The sequence below is a fragment of the Chelonia mydas genome, chromosome 1, assembly GCF_015237465.2.
Source record: "Chelonia mydas isolate rCheMyd1 chromosome 1, rCheMyd1.pri.v2, whole genome shotgun sequence".
NCBI classification, from domain to species: domain Eukaryota; kingdom Metazoa; phylum Chordata; order Testudines; family Cheloniidae; genus Chelonia; species Chelonia mydas.
This window is the reverse complement of record NC_057849.1, coordinates 125,416,057-125,439,470: the sequence shown is the minus strand read 5'-3', so window position 1 is coordinate 125,439,470 and position 23,414 is coordinate 125,416,057.

Here is a 23,414-nt window from a genome sequence, read left to right as displayed (position 1 = left end):
AACAATCATTTGAAAGTGTGCAACCAATAACTAACGTCCCACCCCCCTCACACACACACAATATCTTGGGCAGTGTCCCTTTTTTTAGTTTCCCATGTTGTGGTGTGAGAGTCAAAGACATGACTATCTCTTTAACATACCGCTCCCATTTCCCTCCACTGCACCCCACTCACGTTTGTTGTCCAGTCAGCAACATCCCCATGTTTGTGTAGGTTCACCTATCTCCCCTGAGGAGAGAGTGTGGTTGAGTGATACCGTCACCTCTGATCACCAGTGTCTCTGCAATCTTCTTCTGCTTGTCACTGCCACTGCTTACAGCTCCCTCTTGCTTCAATGCTGTGTTCTGAGGTTCTACCACTTGGCTCAGTTCTCACTGATTTCAGCTCTTTAGTGATTTCACTGGATAGCAGGGAACCTCTCTGCTGCTGCGTATTCTCTTTTGTCTTTTCACCACAACACTGTCTCTGCACTAAATCTAAGGTTCAGATCCCTAAAATCAGTGAGTTCAGCTCTAATGGTCACTGCAAAGAATCAAAGACACTTAAATGAACCTAGTCAGCTCTGTCTTTAAACAGTGGAAGGGGGAGGGTCAAATGGCTCCTGGTATCCTTTAAACAGGTGCACACCACCAGGCAAGAACATCTGTTCCTAATCTCTCTGAGTCTTATTTGGATCACTACTCTTTACTTAGCAAGTGAAGTTGAATTAGTGAGACACCACTCAACCACGGCATACTAAATACAGTCCTGCTGTCCTTTACTCATACAATATGGATAACAACACTTCATTGCCCCTGCATTCAATACTAAGTGAATTTTAACCCAACGCATCCAAAATTGATCACTTTGGCAATACAGGTCTGTCTGCTATCCCCTAGGTACAGTAGGTGTGTCTATGCAAATACAGTTTGTTTACTCGGCCTTTTCCCCTAGTTCATCACTAGACGTCAGGTGAAAACTCATTCAGACCCTATTTTACATCAGATTACAATAAGTGCCACAAGGGATCACCAACTATTTAAAAGCGATACTGCTCTATTCCATCTGAAGATACCCCTCTTTCTGTGGACTCTTCAACTGTTCCCTTAGGATAGATTTTTGGGTCCAAAGAAACCAAAGTTCCAGCAAAGAATCTGAAAAGTCTTCTGAAAGAATCAGAGAACATCTTTTCCAAGACATGCCTACGAATATAAAACCTTTATCTTTATCTTAATCTTAGTGGTAGAAAGAAATCTTAAACAAGTATTGAAGAAAAATAGGAAAATAAATTGATCCTTGTACCTTTGGATTTCCAGAAAAAACATGTGACTTGATCAAGTGTTTTTCAACTAGAACTGGTCACATTTTCCAGTAGAATGTTTTGTTTTGTTTTTCCCATCGGAAAATGAAACCAGTGTTTCAGGGGAAAGTATGAATTTAGTTTCATCTTCTGACAGGAACTAAGGAGGTTTCCCTGGTTTCCTTCCAACTTGCCCACATCCCCAGCAGCATGCCTGGTTGCTGCTACAAAGCCAGGAGCCCAGCATCCCTTGAGCGGAATGAGGTACCTGGGAGCACTGGCTCAAGTTGGCATAGAGTGGGGAGTCTAAAAGCCTTGAGTTTCCAGGGCTGTCAGGCTCACAGTTGCACAGCAGGGAGCACGGTAGCTCAGGGAGCTTTATCAATTTTGTTATGAAATGTCACTTCATTTTTAAATGAAATTTCAGAATTATCATTCCATGCTGAAATTCAAGGTTGTGTTCCTATGCTGACTGATTGATTGATTGATGAATTCCAGCTTCCAGTCGGTCCTATCATTGACATGAACACCAACTTAATTTTTTCCCCATTCCTGTTAAACAAAGGAAATTAGAAATAGTGCATCGGCTTGCTTCAGTTCTGAATATTATGTATAATAAGCAAAGGGTAACATCCTGAGATTCCATTACAAAAATCTGAGTTCGCTGATTTGTGTAAAGTAGTAATTAGCAATACTTTGTGAGTGGCATTCAAAAGAAAAGGGGTCAGCTTGTTGAAGGAGGAGTGGAACTTAATGTCTACTATGAAAAAAATAGAGGCAGGTGTTCCATCTGTAAAACATTATGCAAGACGAAGATTGAATGGATGGCATGTGAATCAGGATAATTATTCACCACCATTACTTTTCCTGAAATAGTATAAGTTCTCTTGAAACTTTATAGCCTATCTATAACATTCTGCTCTTCTTAACAGCTTTTAAAAAGCAAATTCCCTTTGTTTGTCTCATGGTTATTGGTTCCCACACACAGAAACAATGATATTTTCCTACATTTCCTTTATGTCCAATTCATTTGGGGCACCTTACTCTCAACTGCAATCTGGCATTTAATTATACTCATATAACCTTTAGCATCATAATGCTGACTAGGTGGATCCCTTAATTAATTGTAAAGGTGACACTGGTTTTTTCACTCACTTAACTTCTCCAGTACTCATTAGGGGCAGGAGGTTTATGAAATCTAAGTCCACTTCTGTGTTAGTGAAATTCAGGTTAGAAAGAGAATGGGGAGTAAACAAGAAGTGAAGATGCAGCAGGAAAACCATAAAAACAGTTGTCAAATTATAAAGATTTGAATCAGGCTGTGGACAAGATGCAAAATAGGATATGGAGTTCTTGAAGACAAGATTAAACATTTGTGTTTAGAGAGAATAAACAGATCCTAACATGATGCTATTTCTTCTGGCCGAATATCTGGTCCTTTATTTATATGACCATCACTGTGGAATCTTCAAGGCAATGGACAAGATGACCCAGTTCTTACCTTCTACAAAAATGGGAATAATACTTATCTCCATCACAAGGGTGCTCTGAGGCTGCAGTTACTACTATTTGCATAGTCCTTTGGGCTCCTCAGCAGGGCTTGCCTTAAAAGTCTTGGTGCCCTAGATGAAGATCTTTCTTTTGCCCATTTGAAAGAAAAATTAGGATCTACCATAAAATGGAGACCTATAAAACAAATCATTGAGCTCTTCCCTTAAAACATAGACTGTGTTGTATGAATGTGAATGAAAAAGAGTGTACTTTACTGCTAAGCCCCTGCTTTCTCTTTCTTTCCTCATCATTTCTTAATATTCTTCTTATTCATCTTATCTCTCCTAGTTTTTTTGTTTTTGCTTCCACCACATAATTTTGTTTCCTTATATTTCTGTCTTTCTTCCTTCTATTTTCTGTTTTCTTCCTCTATCTCCCACTTTTCTTGCTTCTCTTCCCCATCTATTCTGTTTCCTTCCCTGGGTATTACTTTATATACTTATCCCCTTTCCTGGGATTTCCAGTCTCTTTTTCCTGCACTTTACTCACTCTGTGTGCTCCACCTTTTTTTCATACCACCTGGTTTCACAGCCTCTTGCTCTAGGAGGTGAACTATCACTGGTCACAAGGGTTATTGTGGATCTGCTTCCTCAGACCTAAGAACAGTGTAGGCCTGCTATAGGCTGCTGACTGGTTGGGATCTGTTTCCCATGAATAGGAAGGCTTTCTTAATAGCTCTGTTTCCCTTGAAATCACTGTGCTCAGCCCAAATGCCCCGGGCAAAGGTTCCTGACCAGGAGTGGAGATCTTCTCAGCTTTCAGCCCCACTCTTTGTAGGCTGATCTCATGGTAAGGATGGTGACGTTCTGGTCCTGCAGGCTCCCTTACAACCTTTATACAAATAGTATGGGACTTTGAATGGCTAACAGATTCCCACACCAAGAAAGGCACCTTCACAGATCCCCACACCTGAAGATGGGCTCTCCATCATATACAGAGGTTCCCAACCACGCTCCGGCACCTTTGGAGATTTTTTCCCCAAGAGACAAAGGTTCACCAGTCTTGTGCTCAGTCCTGCACCCCTGAAGATGTTCCCTCTGCTAGACATAGAGTTTATTGGGCCACAATGAAAGGGCAACCAGTTGGTGTTCCAGGGTCCCTGCATAGCCCATAGCTAGTTCCATAGCTAGGCCCTTTTCACAATCAAGCATGCAAAGGATTCTGGTGCTTATCAAGGTCAGAGCATAACATTTTAAGAGGAGAAGCATTGTTCAAAGTTCCTACAAGCATCAGGGGGAGAGCTTCTTCCTAAACTACCAGGAAGTATAAACAAAAGACAAATGAAGAGATTAGCACATGGGAGGTAGTGAGGGTATTTTCTGAAATATTTTTATTTGTTTTCTCTGTAAAAAGTTAATATCAGAGCCAATTTGTCTTTGAATTATATTCAGCTATAATTCCTATATATCTATTTCCTTGTTTGTAAAATCTGTTATGAGTCTCTTTCTCTCAACTGTTTTTTTTAAATAAAAAAGATCCTTGAAATCCTTTTCGAAGTCTATGCTAGACAGTTGGAGAATGAAAGGCTAACATTATATTCTTCAACTCAGTATGCTCTTTTGCTTGAAAATATGATTGATCTACAACAGTGATAAATTAGAAGTGATTAAGAAATGGTGCCACTTAGAGTAGCTGTTTTGAAGCCTACATGAAAAGGTAGCATTATATCAAAAGCACTTACTTCAGGTAAAGTTTAGATAAATCTCTCCCAAAAGGTTGACTCTCTTATCTAGGCGGGGAGGAAAAAAGCCAGCTCTGACAGCCATTAAACAGAAGGTGTCTTCTGCTTCAGAAGAGCTCCATATGCAAGTACTTAAATTCCACTTGAATACTTTTCCCAGTCTCCTAATTATTATCATCACAGAGAATACAAGCAGAGAGGCCTAAAAAATAGTCTTTTTGAAGACAATACCTGACTGCTTGCACAGTGCTTAAGCAAAAAACAAACAAACAAACAAAAAAAGAAAAAGAAAAGAAAAACTCCTTGGTTTCCTGGAAGGAGATTTGTAGCTTAATGCATAGACAATAGTCTTGGAAAAGTTCAGATCAAAATTGTTTTGTCAACACTTTATGGGATGAATGAATCAATACAGACTCATCTGTGTTTGATTCTTTTTATATTAAAAGTCTGAATTGCTGGGATGTATTTTATACTCACTCCATGCTATCCTAGGTAGGGAAACAAGATTATTTGGGGGAAGAAATGTATGAGAGATCAGGTAAGGAAACTATGGACGAACTATTAGATTCTACATATGCTCATGTTCTCTGTGAAACTTGCAGTAATAGGGATAATATCAACCAAACTAACTGGATATTCAGTAGGAAAACCATCTTTGATTTGCAAAGTCAGAAAGGGATGGAAATGAGTGCTATGGCATAGAACTAACACAGAGAAATAAATAATTAATTGAGAAACTCAGAACGCTTTCTGATCAATCAGATGCTCAGGAAGGATCTACAGAAAAATCTCCCCCACTTCCTGCTGCATCTTTTCACGAAAGATGTCCAGCCAAGTTCTGACCAAGTCTGGCCGTGCTTAGTGTATAGTATGCAATGCAAATAGAAGTTCAGATATATATTTAAAACACATAGGGTGGAATCATGGTTCTGCTGAAGTCAGTGTCAAAGCTCCCAATGATTTCAATGGGATCAGAATTTCACACATATTGTATGAAAAAAATTATTCACTTTGGTTTAATTGTAATTAAGCATTTTCCCCACAAAATGGGATCACTCTATAAAAAACCTCGTGGTCTGATCATATCTTGTATTCCCATACCATATTAGCATGAGATGAAATATCACAATATTAGTATGGAACGGTGGTAAAGTTTATTGCACATTATCTGATTTTTAAAATGCTATCTATAGGTAAAATGTAGATGAAAAGGCTGATCTGAAAAATCTCATTTATTGTTATTTTTAAAAGTTACTTTAAAATTATACGCTTACTAAAAGGAACTATAGAGATATTTTGCATTGAACAACTTGCATTGTTTCACTTTGGGGGATTTGCATTAATTACCCTCCATTGTCTTTACTTACTGCAGATGGCATTCTTTATCTTACCCATTTAGCAGGAGTACAATCATTACCAAGGCCATAAGAATATATATAACATTAATAACATTAATACAATAGGCTCTGAATAGTTCATAATTCCATGCAAAATGTCACAGTAGCCTACAGTAGCTATGATACAATAAAGAGCTGGCTTTAAAGGACAATAGGGTTGGCATTGCACAGAGGGTGGAGTATATTTTATACTTTGCACTCTTGAAGAAGTGGAGAGGAATTTTTTTTTTCTCCTTCATTTTCTTCTTTTTTTTTTTTACATGGTTTCAAGGCAACTGAAGCTCACTTCTAAGAGTTTGCTGTGGTGGTGACAGTGTGCTCTCCACACCAGAAATTGCTAAATCTGTGCTGAATTCAGGGGTAGCAATAAGAGAGGAGATTGTGAGAGGGCATTCCCCTCCTCTCTGCTAAAACCACAGAATCCTCCTCTCCCCCCCACAACCACCGAGCCTGCTAAAGCATTGCTCCCCAGGATGTCCCCTCTTCTCCTGGTTGCATAGTGAGAGCTCAACAGACAGGGATGTGAAGCATGAGCAACAAAAGGAGCTGATGCCCATCTGAGGAGCTTATGGGTTACCCAGTCTTTCCCACCAGCAGCTGGAACAGCAACCTGATGGGGAATAAGAGATGACCTAGCTGGGAGGTCAGTACTTCTTCCTCCCTGAAAATGAAGATCTGGCTTACCTCCCTTCTGAGGGGAAAAAGGCAGAATCCTTCTCCTCTGCTAGTTACCTCTCCCCTTTCGGGGGGGGGGGGGGGAGAGTTAAATAGCACACAGCACATATCTTGAAAACTTCTAAAATAAAAGAAACTGCACTGGGTATTTCACACATTTGTGGGGAATTAGCCCCCCCCCATCTCACCCTGCAGCCATCCATTGTTTGTTTTAAACACCCAATACAGATTTTGCATCCTGGTCAGATTTTCCAGCCTGGAAGAAACTGGGACAAGGAACATCTGGGATGTGCCACTACCAACCTCTTCACCCTGCATGCACATGCAATTAAGCACACTTGTTTATCTGAGTGGCGGAAAATGTTCTTCCTGTGAAAGAATGAAAACATTAACCCAAGACCCTCAACCAGGGGGCACTGGCATCCAATATCAGACTGATGGCAACCTCTTCAACCTTTCTCGTCTCTGTGCCAGAACTAAAGTAATATTGGCAACAGTAACTGAACTCCAGTACGCAGATGATTGTGCTTTAGTTGAAAAGGAGGATCCACAAACAGCCCTTAATTGCTTCTCTGAAGGCTACAAAAAGCCTAGGGCTAACTCTGAACACCAGCAAAACAAAAGGTCTCTACCAGACAGTCCCCCGTCAATCATCAGACCCAGCAAGGAAGATCTACGTCAACAAAGAAGTACTGGAAAATGTAGAATACTTTGCCTATCCTGACAGCCATCTCTTACAGAGGGAAGACACAGACATCGAGATTCAGCACAGATCTGTTGCGCCAGCTTTGCCTTTGGCAGACTCTCTAGCCAGGTGTTCAACAATCACAACATCAGAACACATACTATACTTTTAGTTTATAAAGCGGTGATAATCCCAACTCTCCTATATGGCTGAGACTTGTGTGACCAATAGAAAACACCTGAAAAACCTGGAACGCCAGCCCCAGCACTTTCTTCAGAGGATCCTCAGCATAAAGAGGGAGGATCGTCATATTAATGTCAGTGTCCTCACACAGGCCAACATCTTCAGTGTTGAGGCCCTGATTATCCAGCGCCAGCTGAAGTGGAGCAGGCACTGTGTGCGCATGCCTGATGTACTCTTACCAAAACAACTGCTGTACGCCCAACTCACCAAAGGATAAAGGAAAGGGGGAGGCCAAAAGAAACACTTTAAAGACACCCTCAAGATAAACATCAAGAGATGTGGGACTGACACCACACACTGGGAGACAGCAGCCCAGGATAGGGATAACTGGCGAAGACTTGTCAGAGAAGGAATGTCCACTTTTGAGGGAAATCGCCTTGCCCTGGTCACAGAAAAATGCCAGAAAAGAAAGGAAAGACAACTGTTATGCAACAATCGTGGCCCAACCCTGTCTTCCAACACCACCTACAACATCTTCCAACGAGCCTGTGGCTCAAGGATCAGACTCCTCAATCACCAAAGTACCCATGAAAAATAAAACCTGTGAAAGAGATCATCCTTGACCTTGAGGGATCGCTGATGATGATGATGAGTGGACTGGCATCAAGAGGCTGAGGATATGGTGGTTCTCTCCTGTGTTCCTACCTGCTGCATGGCAGCTGGTACTGGTTGTAAGGAATTAGGATTCTTTTATAGACTTCCTGTGGATTCTTCTCCTAACTGTTACTGCTCCACTGAGGGTGAGGTTACACCCACTGAAGCCCAGTGCTTTAGAGGGGTTGCTGGAAGGGGCTCCTAGAATATTGTATAGCAGAGGAGACATCTCGGAGGTGGTCCTGTTCCATTCATGTGTGGGATAATGCTGCCAGACCCAGTGCTATGTCATATCTCTCTCACCAGTTGATATTCATACACAGAATCTCATATCAGCAGTTTATCTGTCTTCAAGAATTCTGTCAGGTCTGAATGAACTGCTGTCTTCTTTGTATATCTAAAACAAAATCACACTATTTTCCTCTTGAAAATGGATAATTAAAATAATAGGAAAGAGACAAAGATGATATTTATCACATCATAGAATAGGTCCAAATGAAAGACAATTGTGTGACATATACAGTAGGCATAGCCATCTCTATTCGATTAACTATATACTGTCTTCAGGAAGGAAAAATGCCTTATTGGCTGGATCAACTCCTTGATGTTTCTTGAAGATTAATCTTTCTACTCTAAGGCAATTGACCAAAACCATTCCTGGTATAACTAGTAACATCAGTGGAATTACATCAATGCTGAATTTAGCCCATCTTGTTTTCAATTCTTATCCGATTCAGGAAAAAACTGGTTTGATACTCTTTTTGGCTGTTTCCGTTCTGTTCCTATCAGATTTCTAATCTTATCAGATTCACACAACACAAATATGATTTTTGCTACATTGTTTCAGAAACCAGTGTCAAAATCCATCAACATAACAGATATTTAAATAGCACCAGATAATATGAGCATCATAGGCTCCCCAACCTAGTGCTAGCATTGTGACCATGTGCTGCTATGCTAAAGAACGAGTTCAATTCTTCCACTTCACCCTTCTGTTAATCAATGAGTAGATGGAAGCATCTCACATTGCTCTGCAGTTATTACCCTTTCCACCAGTTCAGGACCACTGTTAAATGTTTTATTTTTCACAAAAGGACTCCCAGAATTACATTTTTCCTTATTTATTTCAGTATCATTATTTTTTTTCATAGGCTTTAAATGAAAGGTCATGCTCTGTTACACCCACCCAAACTCCACTGCAGTCAATGGAATTTCAGCACAGAATCTGGTCTGCTCAATTTAGTGCTTCTTCACGAAGCAGAAGTATTTTGTTCTTTTTAATGATTTTGACATTTAACCTTCTGAGAGCCATTACTGCATCTCTGTTGCTGTTTATCTGTTGGCAATAGGCTGTGACATAACTCTGAGAGAAGATCACAGAAAAGGAGCCTGTGTTACTTAAGTCTGCTCTACTGTACAAGGTAGTGCCACCACCCACGCATTACCAAAGCATACAGTGGGGCATTAGATTATCTGGATATTGCTGTGATGATATTTAGGCCATGGTTTTTTGAACAGCACCAATATTCATGCTCTGTAGAAAATATATTATTTGACTCAGCCACACCTGTTATATAGTCTTGAGCTCAAATCCAGCAAAGCACTTAATCACAAACTTCTGTTTATATGTTTATTTTAAACCTTAGCATGTGAGCAATCCCACTGAAATAAAATTAAATCAATTGAAATAAATGCTTAAATGTAAGTGTGTGCTTAAGGATTGGGGCTGAACTAATAAAGTATCAGATTTGAAAGAGTTTTCATTTTGGGACTAGTTTTAGCTTTCTTTTAGAAGCACTAAATGCTAGGCAGATAGTAAAGGTATTCTTTATACAGGGTGTGTCTGGGGCTTGCAAGAGAGAGTAGAGAGCTCAGTAAATCAGTTTTGGAGTCTATTGAGAAATTGGGAATGTTATGAGGAGATGACAGTATTTAAACACCAGTGGTTGTCAAGTTTTAAATTGAGAATGCCAGGAAATATGTAACATTTGCTGAAGAGATGCCAGCCTGTCTACTGTTTTTATTTATTATTTGTATTACAGTGGTATCTAGTGTCCCCAGATCCATTCCCATTGTCACTGTACAAGTATAGAACCAAATGATGGTTCCTGCCCAAAAGCTTACAGACTATGTATAAGGCAAGACACAGAGATACGACAGATGTGGGGGAAGAGCACAAGATAAAAGAAAGCTATAAACAGTATGAAAGCAACGGTCACAACATACAAGTTGACTAACCATTCTTGAGTTTTTGTAGGCATCACAATAGAGGAAACAGACTCTTAAGTAGAGATTTGAAGAACAACATTGTTACTTTGCAGATTTTAATGGGAGACTCTCTCCATCCTTACTGATAAATGTGTCATTTTTAGAAGTGTTGTAGAAGTCACCCTGGTAAGCAACAGTTTTGAATAACCAGTGCTACAGATTCTATCTATTGGTCAGTCATTTTATTGAAAATCCTTTATAACCAATCACAGTGGATATTCTGAATACTGTGGCTAAACCTATTGGAGAAGTATAATGTCTTGTTATAATCAAGAGAAATTACATACAAGCTACTATTGAATTTGAATCTGTTCTTTTTTTGTTTAAAAGGCTAATGCAGAACTTAATGGAGTATAGATGCAAATTACTGGATATTGCAGACAAATATTTGAGAAGGCAAGGTCAAGTTGTCTTAATTTTATGAGAAATAGCAGTATCAGTTGAGAGCTACCCTAACCTGAGCCAAGAAAAAAAGAGAGAAACAATAAAGGTCTTGGTCCTAACTTTTAAAGTAATTAATGAGTCAAGTCCCAGCTACATTGAAGATTGAATTTTGATCTATGAACCCTTGAGTCAACTGCATTCCTCTGGGACAATGCAAATCACACAGCTCATGACAAAACAAATAGGGCTAGGGATAAAGCATTCTCAGTCTAGGATATTTAGCTATGGAATGGACTTCCGAAGAAGATCAGGCAACTCCAGAGTCTGACCATATTTAGGAACTATTGCAAATGTTCCTCTTCAAAAAGTCCTTTCCATCATAAAAATGACACTCACCACACTGATATTCCTTTCTACCACTAAACCCCTACCAAAAACAAAAACAAAAGAGGAAATTAATTAAATCTTTAGAAAAATACCCCAAGCAGACTTTTAACAACCCCCTCCCACCAAAAAGGGGTCTGAGTCTCCACTAGAGAATTGACTATTGTTATGGATTTTATATGGGAAGCGCTCAGATGTTATGGTAACAGGCAGCAGTATAAAACCCTAAGACAGTTAGATAGATGTTGTGTGGAAAGATACCTTTTGTTTCTGTGTCCAAGAAGAAGTTAAAAGTTCCAAGTAGATATTTGAGAAATAGGATGGTTCAGATAGTTACAGGAACTTTGCCATGAACAAGAAAAACTCCCCACAATCCTAAAATTATAATCCAGCCACCCTCATATGAACTGCATTATTACAATGTCCTAATGTGGATGACAGAATACACCGTCAAAAGTTATAGGATGACACTGAGACACTCATTTTTATTCACTAGAGAGGTGATTAAGAAAAAGCAGAAAGCCTATAAGGAGTGGAAGATGGGAGGGATCAGGAAGGAAAGTTACCTTATTGAGGTCAGAAAATGTAGGGATAAAGTGAGAAAGGCCAAAAGCCATGTAGAGTTGGACCTTACAAAGAGAATTAAAACCAATAGTAAAAGATTCTATAGCCATATAAATAAGAAGAAAACAAAGAAAGAAGAAGTGGGACTGCTAAACACTGAGGATGGAGTGGAGATTAAGGATAATCTAGGCATGGCCCAATATTTAAACAAATACTTTGCCTCAGTCTTTAATGAGGCTAATGAGGATCTTAGGGTAATGTAGGATGACAAATGGGAATGAGGATATGGAGGTAGATATTACCACATCCGAGGTAAAAGCGAAACTCAAACAGCTTAATGGGACTAAATCAGGGGGCCCAGATAATCTTCATCCAAGAATATTAAAGGAATTGGCACATGAAATTGCAAGCCCGTTAGTAAGAATTTTTAATGAATCTGTAAACTCAGGGGTTGTACGATATGACTGGAGAATTGCTAACATAGTTCCTGTTTTTAAGAAAGGGGGAAAAAAAGCGATCCGGGTAACTACAGACCTGTTAGTTTGACAGCTGTAGTATGCAAGGTGTTGGAAAAAATTTTGAAGGAGAAAATAGTTAAGGACATTGAGGTCAATGGTAAATGGGACAAAATACAACATGGTTTTACAAAAGGTAGATCATTCCAAACCAACCTGATCTCCTTCTTTGAGAAGGTAACAGATTTTTTAGACAAAAGAAAACGCAGTGGATCTAATTTACCTCGATTTCAGTAAGGCATTTGATATGGTTCCACATGGGGAATTATTAGCTAAATTGGAAAAGCTGGGGATCAATATGAAAATTGAAAGGTGGATAAGGAACTGGTTAAAGGGTAGACTACAACGGGTCCTACTGAAAGGTGAACTGGTAGGCTGGAAAGAGGTTACCAGTGGTGTTCCTCAGGGATCGTTTTTGGGACCAATCTTATTTAATCTTTTTATTACTGACCTCGGCACAAAAAGTGGGAATGTGCTAATAAAGTTTGCGGATGTCACAAATCTGGGAGGTATTGCCAATTTAGAGAAGGACTGGGATATCATGCAAGAAGATCTAGATGACCTTGTAAACTAGAGGAATAGTAATAGGATGAAATTTAATAGCGAAAAATGCAAGGTCATGCATTTAGGGATTAATAACAAGATTTTTTGTTATAAGCTGAGGACATATCAGTTGGAAGTAACAGAGGAGGAGAAGGACCTCGGAGTATTGGTTGATCACAGGAAGACTATGAGTCGCCAATGTGATATGGCCGTAAAAAAAGCTAATGCGGTCTTGGGATGCATCAGGCGAGGTATTTCCAATAGAGATAAGGAGGTGTTAGTACCGTTATACAAGGCACTGGTGAGACCTCATCTGGAATACTGTGTGCAGTTCTGGTGTCCCATGTTTAAGAAGGATGAATTCAACCTGGAACAGATACAGAGAAGGGCTACTTGGATGATCCAAGGAATGGAAAACCTGTCTTATGAAAGGAGACTCAAAGAGCTTGGCTTGTTTAGCCTAACCAAAAGAAGGCTGAGGGGAGATATGATTGCTCTCTATAAATATATCAGAGGGATAAATACCAGGGAGGGAGAGGAATTATTTAAGCTCAGTACCAATGTGGACACAAGAACAAATGGATATAAAGTGGCCACCAGGAAATTTAGTGTTGAAATTAGATGAAGGTTTCTAACCATCAGAGGAGTGAAGTTCTGTTCTAAGCAATTCTGACTACAAGTGGCCCTGAAGGACTGACGTGAAGAGCAGGGATCAATGTGATATAGGGGTTTCTATCTGTATATATCATTTTATTTATATGAGCCACCATCATCAAGGTACCTGAATGCCTCAAATAGAGCAATGAGTTTATCGTTGCCTATGACACAGAAAGCATTCTCTTCATTTCATGGATGAGGAACAAAGGCTTAAATGATTAAATGACTTTCCCAAGGGAGTCTGTGTTAGAGCTAAGAATTGAATCCCAGTCTCCTGAATCTCAATCTGGTGCCTTAACGAAGATGCCATCCTTCCCACTGGTCAACCCCCTGTGCATACCAACAGTGGGAGCTGGTATAGCAGCTGCAACACCACTATCCATACTGGGATGACACCCTCATGGCAGGTAACACCTTCCTTATATCTAAAATCCACCAACAGTGCCTCAAAACCCCCCTGACACATGTACTTAACTTTACTACCACAAGCAGTCCCACTGAAGTCGAAGGGTTTGCAGGATTGGGCCAAAGGGACCACATGCCACCCTTGCTTCTGTGCTTGAATCAGTGTGTGTGCTCACTTGGACGTTAGTGAGAGGAAAAGCGATAGGGTCCGGGAATGACAAGACTTTGTCCTCATATCAGTCCTGCAACCTTGAACTTTAAGGAATACTTCACCAACAACTTGCTATAGTATATGAGTTACACATTTTCATTGGGAGCTACATACTGTGCAGCATATACCTATTCAAATGTAACCTGATTTTTCTTTTCAGAGCATAATTCCAAGATTAATTCTATTCTATTCTATTTCATTTGCCTCAGTAGCTCAACAATGAGTCATCTTCTCATTGTCTGGCCAGTATTACTGATGATTCGTCACAATCTGGTAGCTAGTATCTTAGAAAGATTCTTCTTATAAAGAGAGAATATCTGCATCTTATATGCAGAACAGAAAAACAAAAGAGCAAAGCAATTGCTACGTCCTGAGAGCCAGTGTTTTTTTTAATAGCACTATTCTAACTTCACTAGAGACCAAGTGGATGTCAAAAACTTCAGTTTATTGTCAAATTCTGTTTCCTCATCACTTCCCAAGATCCTAGGAAATTGTCAACTAAATCCAACACAATTAGAGGTATCCTTGACTGAAAGGCCATAGCATTCTCCCCCAATAAGTTATTAAAAGAACATTTTAGAGGCAGTTTGCTCAGTACCTGTGGAAAATTGATAGCTTGTACTTCACATGTTCTTAAACAGAACAAAAAAATTACACTTGGCAAAGAGAAGGTGGAGGATGGTGCCAACTGCTTGCAATATGCTGTGTATTGAATAACACGAGCAGGTTACTTACACCTTAAATCCATGAGATTTTATATTCAGTATTATTTGTGAAGAGCGTGCAGAATCTTAGTGTTATTGAACCCATGAGCCCTGCCACTTAAATGTGATCTGAAAGAAAGAAAAGGGAGGGCAAGGTGCTGCCCTGTAAAGTTCCTTTTTGTTGATATAAAAAGACAGCTTCAAAACGTTTATTAATTTATTTATTGCATTAATTTTCTTAGCAATACCAGGTCCTGACCTACTTCTCTTTCCTGGAGGACTTTAGCAATCTTTGGCAGAGCAGAACTACAGACATTACAACTGACATTTCAAACCTGAAAATGCCACCCACCTGCCTCAACAAGTGGGGAAACTTGATGAGGCAGTGGTAAAAGGGGACAGTCCCACCAGCAAAGGAGGGAGACACTCACTAAGGGACAGCAGGGCTGCCTTGGAGTCTCTGGCACCCACTGGCCAGCTGAGGGGGAGGAGTGCTGATTGGCTAGCATTCCCCAGCTCCCAGGGTTTAGCCTGGAATGGGGCTGTGTGAAGCCTCTTTCAGCACCATTTCAGCAGCCTCACCCTGAACTAGAATGAGGGTCAGGAAAGACTTTTTTCTCACATGGGCCAATTGGCAGAGGACCTGGGAGTCTTCTGCCTTCCTTGCAGCATCTTCAAGACACAGTGGGTTAAATAAGAATGCACTTAGTACCTAACTGAAGTACTTGGTTGAACTATTAATTTGTCACAACTTGCAGCTGGTTTTGTCCTTTTAAAAGGACAGTTTCCAGAGGTAAAATCTGGGATTTTGTAGTGGGCCTTGGGCTCATGGGATAGGATGACACATTGTGTCCTATGCAGGCTGAGGTCCTCACTCTTCTGCACCCTCTGTACTCCTTGGGTTGGGGGCTGGGGGCAGCTGGTAGGACTAAACTGTGTGTGTCTACCCTAGATGAAGATACTCCCTCTTCCCATGTATCATAAAGCTTGTCTTGGAGCACCTTTTATCATGTTTGAACATGGTGTATAGAATCTAGATAGCTGCCATAATGCTGACCACAACTGATTTTTCAGTATAGTACAGGGAGAATCATGGTAAGCATCATAACAGCAAATTCGACTCTTCAAAATTACATACAAACATAACAACATTTTCTAGTGAACTCAAGCTCTTAGACAATAAGTGTTAACAATGTCTCTTTTTTAGTGGGATGCCCTAAGCCGTAGGAAAATATCATGACCATCCTTCTTTAAATGAATAGAAGCAGGGAGTATTCTCAACACTCAGAGAAATTATTACTTTTTCAAGAAACAGCAATCTGGATCAATTATTTTCCTCCAGGTAACTCCTAAACCATATTGTTTGGCCAATAAATTTCACTTAGGAAGGAGTAGCTACAGTACATCACATCTCTCCCATACTTCTAATTATCTACTTTTCTCTGTTCCACCATCTCTCCTTGCTATTCTATTACTTAACTTTCAAGTACCCCCTTTGTAACACACTGAATCACAGTAATGGACATATCAGCTCAATAACTCGATACATAAACAACTTGTTTGTTGTTTAATTATAGTTATTTTCTTTGCCTGTGGACATGACAGCCCTTATCCTTCTTGTAAGTTAAGAATGAGTACTCTGATCTGAAGTCACTGGGAATATTTCCACTGTCTTCAGTGAACTTTGGATCACTCTCTAGTTGCTTTTTTGGATAGAGATGTATATTGAAAACATACTATTAGAGGCTCCAGTCTGTGTACATTTTATCCTTTAGGAACTGTGAAGACATTTCTGACGATTTGGTAAGGGAATCAAATAAATGCAAGTTGGTTGTTTTCCTTTTCTCCCCTCATATGGGCTTTCACAGCAGTACTCTGAGCATCATATAATTTTGCCTTTAGATTTTCTGTTTTGTTAACATACTTTTTTTATTACATGTGATAGTACTTGAACCAGGTGGTGTGGTGTAATTACCAAGGGTCACATTCAGTCTTAGTGTTAGTAGGGGAAATGCCAAGTCTGTTCAGAGTTATACTCAGTTACACCAGTCCTCAATTAGGCCTATTGGCCATGGTGAAACTGCACTTGTAAATCTGGGACTTATATATCTTGGCACAACAGCAATGTGGTGCTATACGGAACAATTAATTTTCATAGAATCATAGAATGTCAGGGTTGGAAGGGACCTCAGGAGGTCATCTAGTCCAACCCCCTCCTCAAAGCAGGACCAACCCCCAACTAAATCATCCAGGCCAGGGCTTTGTCATTTGTCATTTTCCTTTTCTTCCCTTTTTTTCTGGAAAAACAGAATTCCATTCTCCCGAAAAATAAGGAATGCTAAATTCTATGGCAAGAAGCATAGTATGCTGAGGGCATTGAAAATGAAGATATGCAGAATTAATATTCAGATTCTTTTAGCCAGGTCTCAGAGTTAGCCATATAACAAAGCATCACATGGTGCATTAAACTGATGGAAGACATTCATTTTATGGTTCAATGATTGTTTGAAATGTCTCACAAAATTTCCAGAATTGAAATCTGTTCCATTTTGTATTATTAAATGTATCATGAAATATAGGTACTTTTAGTGTTCCTTATGTTCTTGATAATTGTACTGGGTCAAATTCTGCTTGCTTTGAGTGTTCCTGTTGATTTTGATGAGCCAGGTGAGCAGCATTTGGCCCCAGATAGCACATTGTCCCATTCAAAATAAGAGGAGATGAAATAGTGGTTAGGTGGAGCCTTTAAACATTATTAACACATTTAGTAACAGCCTACTTTGGGGAATGAATAAAACTTCTTATGAATATCCAAAATGCTACTATATTTTGACAGAGCTAGTGTTAATACTTTAAAAGCAAGCAAGCAAACAAACAAAATCTTTTAATAGAACATTTTATTAGTATGGGGAAAAACAAGAAATGTCATTAACTTTGATCAGCACTGTATATATTTCTTGTTGCTTAACACAGTCTAAAGTACAGACATGTTGTGACTAAGACCTTTAATGAATTCCTGCAACTCACAATTTGGATAAACTTGCTGGGTTTGGGGGTTGGGAATCCAGCATCAGTTTGAAAGATTGATGTATCTTAAGTGAAGCTGCCCAAGGGCATTAGCCTGGATCTAAACGAAGTACCAGCTCCACTTTTTTTGATGAATAGGCTCGGAGTCAATGGAAATGAGCCAGGCTATTTAGTTCAGTTTTTCAGCTGGAACTCATATGTATCTCCATTTAACACTGAAGATGAATCTTTTATAGGTTCCTGAAGGCTTCATATGTTCTAGATTTAACCTTGTAAGTGAAGCTTTGTACCTCTTTATCTTTTTCCTTGGCATTTAAGAAAGTGTAACACTGAAAACTAACCACAAGATCTAAATCATTATATATACTGGGGGACAAAAACAAAGTGCCCAGAAAGAAAGTGGGGGGGGGGAAGTCACATAAAACATTTACATGGAAGTGAAAACAAAACTGAATTTGCCTGGAACAAACACAAGTGTGATGATGAGATCTTTCAGGCACAGGTGCAAAAATATACCTGAGAAACTAATGTAACTGCTTTCTAGCAAAGACATGGGAATTTAAACAAAAACTCATACTGAATAGCTCCACAAAACAAGAGGCTGAAACATTTTGTTCTGTTCTTCACCGTAACTGATGTCAAAATTGAGACCGTTCTGCTGCAGTTATGACTCTGGTAACAAATCTGTCCTGCTATTTTTAAGAGAGCATGTCCTGCCATCAGAAGGTCAACCAGACTTTTGACTGGAATTTTAAGAATATTTTTGTGGCTACAATTTAACATTGAGCATGCTGGGAGACAGCAGGTTTACTAGCCTTTGTGTGTATAAATAAAGTGGACTGAATGGTACTAAACACTGGGAGACATGGTGTAATTCAGCATTGGTTGACTGACTGACTTCAAAGACTATGCTGATTTATGCCAGCTGTAGATCTGGCTCGTGATTTTTTCTATATGCATATCCAAAATCTTCTCGGCCTTCCAATCTGACTGTACATCTCCCTGCCATCTCCACAGGCTTCCTATCCACAACCTATTAATTCAGATGAATAGTTCTTGCCTTTGCGTTATCTATAACTCTTCCTCTCTTTACATATAACAACATAGGTACTGTATTAGACTAGTGATCCCACTAGTTCTTAGAACCCACTTTTATTTTGATGCATATAATTTATTTACAAACCACAGCCTTTTCTTCCACCAGGCTGTCTATTTACACAGTTATTTAACAAAGGCTATCTTTCGATTGTTTTCCTCTATCATTCTTCCCTTCATCCCTCCCTACAGTTTTGTTTCTCTAGCTGGTAGTGTCACATCTAATTTGTAAGTTCTTTGAGGTAAGAACTTTGTTATTTTATTTGTGTTGAGAAACCTAGTACATGTACATGAATTTAGGACCTGGCCCTAGCTACAGGATTCATACTGTGGTTTTTTTTTTATATAAACCGTGATATGTAGATCTGAAAACCTTGCAATGTTTTGCATATTATGAAGGAGATATAGAGGAGAAATGTTCCTGACTGTGGAAGGACAAATGAAAGCCTACTGCACGTCCAGTGTATCAGGCTCAGGCCGTGAAGATGCTATTCTGACAACCCCTTGTGCTCCATGGAGTCAAGTGCTCCCATGTCTTATTCCATAGGAGTGTGGGGTGTGTATGGAGATGATCATGGGAAGAGCATAATCAAACTGCACAAATCCATTGGTCCCAGATCCACTTGACCACAGCAAATACCCTCACAGGATATTTTAGGGAGGGGGCACCCTCCATTTGTTCATGTCTGACCCAAGGCTCTAGCTAAAATGAATGTATTATTATTATTTTATTATTATTTTTGAGGAAAAAGAGACTAAATAATAGTTAGACATGAACACTATAAGCCTGAGAGGGGGCTAGATCCTCAAAGTTATGTAAGTGCCTAACTCCTACTTTGGTATCTAAGGTATTAGCATTAATGATATCAAGGAAAGCACTTTTGGCCTGGTTCCATATTCATCATATGGGACTCCCTTGCATATTTCTTTCTCTAGGGAATCATCATGGCAAATGCCAAAGGGATGTAGCCTCTTTTGAGGTTGAGCGCCACCTGGCTTGATCTCTAGCTAGGTCTTTAGGACAGATTCTCTGGCTGTTCATGTACGTTCATCATTGGTGATCTTCTCATGCAATTGAAGGTTTTTGGTAACCATGTGATAGCAGCTTTCTTTGCGCAGTGAACTTTGTAATTTGTTGTTCTTCCATGCTAGTAAGATGTCCATACCAAGAAAGCTATTGAAACCAAACCAGTGGTAAATGAGGCAGCTGCTGGGTTTGATTATGAATATTGTTACTTCTTTTGACCTGAGCAACTAGACAAAAAATCAGGGTCTAGTAGGTTGTTCCTACAAATTAGGAGGAGAAATTGGTACTAGTAAGGTATTGCTTTGATGCACTTTTTTTTATTTACAAAGAGTGTACAAAGTCCTGCATATCTGAATTCAGAAGGAATCAAACAGCAGGAAAACAATTTATTTTTCTCACAGCACCAAGGACACTCTCTTAAGCCTGCACCCCTTCCTCAAATACTTTTCCCCAAGTGTCTTCCAGGATCAGTGACTGTGCTTTTAGCTGGGTCAGCAGGCTCTCTCTCTCTCTCTCTCTCTCTCTCTCTCTCTGTCTTTCCCAGGTCTTCTGTCTTTCCTGCCTTCCCCCTCCCAAACCTACTATGCATACCTACCCAAAACAATACTTGGAAAATATTCCTGGGTGGGATCACATATTCCTTTTTCTTAGGTGAGGGCTTATCCTTACAGTTATGTTCACTGAAGAGTGGATTCACACCTATCAATCACAATGAGGTTTCAACTCAACCTATAACAAGGTCTCAACAGGCTCATAACCATATCCTCACAGCTTATCTTGTCCCTCACATATTATCTGTCACTTAATATGGAACATCTGATAATTTTTCTTTAGCCACACTATCAACTTATGTCAATGTCCTGTGTGACTGTATTTCCTTCTGGTTGATTTCTAAGACCTTCAACATCCTTCCAAAGCTATTTAGAATCATAGAATATCAGGGTTGGAAAGGACCTCAGGAGGTCATCTAGCCAACCCCTTGCTCAAAGCGGGACCAATCCCCAATTAAATCATCCCAGCCAGGGCTTTGTCAAGCCTGATCTTAAAAACGTCTAAGGAAGGAGATTCCACCACCTCCCTAGGTAACGCATTCCAGTGTTTCACCACCCTCCTAGTGAAAAAGTTTTTCCTAATATCCAACCTAAATCTCCCCCACTGCAACTTGAGACCATTACGCCTTGTTCTGTCATCCGCTACCACTGAGAACAGTCTAGTGCCATCCTCTTTGGAACCCCCTTTCAGGTAGTTGAAAGCAGCTATCAAATCCCCCTTCATTCTTCTCTTTTGCAGACTAAACAATCCCAGTTCCCTCAGCCTCTCCTCATAAGTCATGTGCTCCAGCTCCCTAATGATTTTTGTTGCCCTCCGCTGGAAGTTTTCCAATTTTTTCACATCCTTCTTGTAGTGTGGGGCCCAAAATTGGACACAGTACTCCAGATGAGGCCTCACCAGTGTCGAATAGAGGGGAATGATCACGTCCCTCGATCTGCTGGCAATGCCCCTACTTATACATCCCAAAATGCCATTGGCCGTCTTGGCAACAAGGGCACACTGTTGACTCATATCCAGCTTCTCGTCCGCTGTAATCCCTAGGTCTTTTTCTGCAGAACTGCTGCCGAGTCATTCGGTCCCTAGACTGTAGCGGTGCATTGGATTCTTCCGTCCTAAGTGCAGGACTCTGCACTTGTCCTTGTTGAACCTCATCAGATTTCTTTTGGCCCAATCCTCTAATTTGTCTAGGTCCCTCTGTATCCTATCCCTACCCTTCAGCGTATCTACCTCTCCTCCCAGTTTGGTGTCATCTGCAAACTTGCTGAGGGTGCAATGCACACCATCCTCCAGATCATTTATGAAGACATTGAACAAAACCGGCCCCAGGACCGACCCTTGGGGCACTCCACTTGATACCGGCTGCCAACTAGACATGGAGCCATTGATCACTACCTGTTGAGCCAGACAATCTAGCCAGCTTTCTATCCACCTTATAGTCCATTCATCGAGCCCATACTTCTTTAACTTGCTGGCAAGAATACTCTGGGAGACAGTGTCAAAAGCTTTGCTAAAGTCAAGGAACAAAACGTCCACTGCTTTCCCTTCATCCACAGAACCAGTTATCTCGTCATAGAAGGCAATTAGATTAGTCAGGCATGACTTGCTCTTGGTGAATCCATGCTGACTGTTCCTGATCACTTTCCTCTCATGTAAGTGCTTCAGAATTGATTCCTTGAGGACCTGCTCCATGATTTTTCCAGGGACTGAGATGAGGCTGACTGGCCTGTAGTTCCCTGGATCCTCCTCCTTCACTTTTTTAAAGATGGGCACTATTTTAGCCTTTTTCCAGTCGTCCAGGACCTCCCCCGATCGCCATGAGTTTTCAAAGATAATGGCCAATGGCTCTGCAATCACATCTGCCCACTCCTTTAGCACTCTTGGATGCGGCGCATCCGGCCCCCTGGACATGTGCTCGTTCAGCTTTTCTAAATAGTCCCGAACCACCTCTTTCTCTACAGAGGGCTGGTCACCTCCTCCCCATGCTGTACTGCCCAGTCCAGCGGTCTGGGAGCTGACCTTGTTTGTGAAGACAGAGGCAAAAAAAAGCATTGAGTACATTAGCTTTTTCCACATCCTCTGTCACTAGATTGCCTCCCTCATTCAGTAAGGGGCCCACACTTTCCTTGACTCTCTTCTTGTTGCTAACATACCTGAAGAAACCCTTCTTGTTACTCTTAACATCTCTTGCTAGCTGCAACTCCAAGTGTGATTTGGCCTTCCTGATTTCACTCCTTCATGCTTGAGCAATATTTTTATACTTTTCCCTGGTCATTTGTCCAATCTTCCACTTCTTGTAAGCTTCTTTTTTGTATTTAAGATCAGCAAGGATTTCACTGTTAAGCCAAGCTGGTCGCCTGCCATATTTACTATTCTTTCTACATATCGGGATGGTTTTTCCTGTAACCTCAATAAGGATTTTTTAAAATACAGCTAGCTCTCCTGGACTCCTTTCCCCCTCAAGTTATTCTCCCAGCGGATCCTGCCCATCAGTTTCCCGAGGGAGTCAAAGTCTGCTTTTCTGAAGTCCAGGGTCCATATTCTGCTGCTCTCCTTTCTTCCTTGTGTCAGGATCCTGAACTCGACCATCTCATGGTCACTGCCTCCCAGGTTCCCATCCACTTTTGCTTCCCCTACAAATTCTTCCCAAAGCAGCAGGTCAAGAAGAGCTCTGCCCCTAGTTGGTTCCTCCAGCACTTGCACCAGGAAATTGTCCCCTACACTTTCTAAAAACTTCCTGGATTGTTTGTGCACCACTGTATTGCTCTCCCAGCAGATATCAGGGTGATTGAAGTATCCCATGAGAACCAGGGCCTTTGATCTAGTAACTTCTGTTAGTTGCCGGAAGAAAGCCTCGTCCACCTCATCCCCCTGGTCCGGTTGTCTATAGCAGACTCCCACCATGACATCACCCTTGTTGCTCACACTTCTAAACTTAATCTAGAGACTCTCAGGTTTTTCTGCAGTTTCATACTGG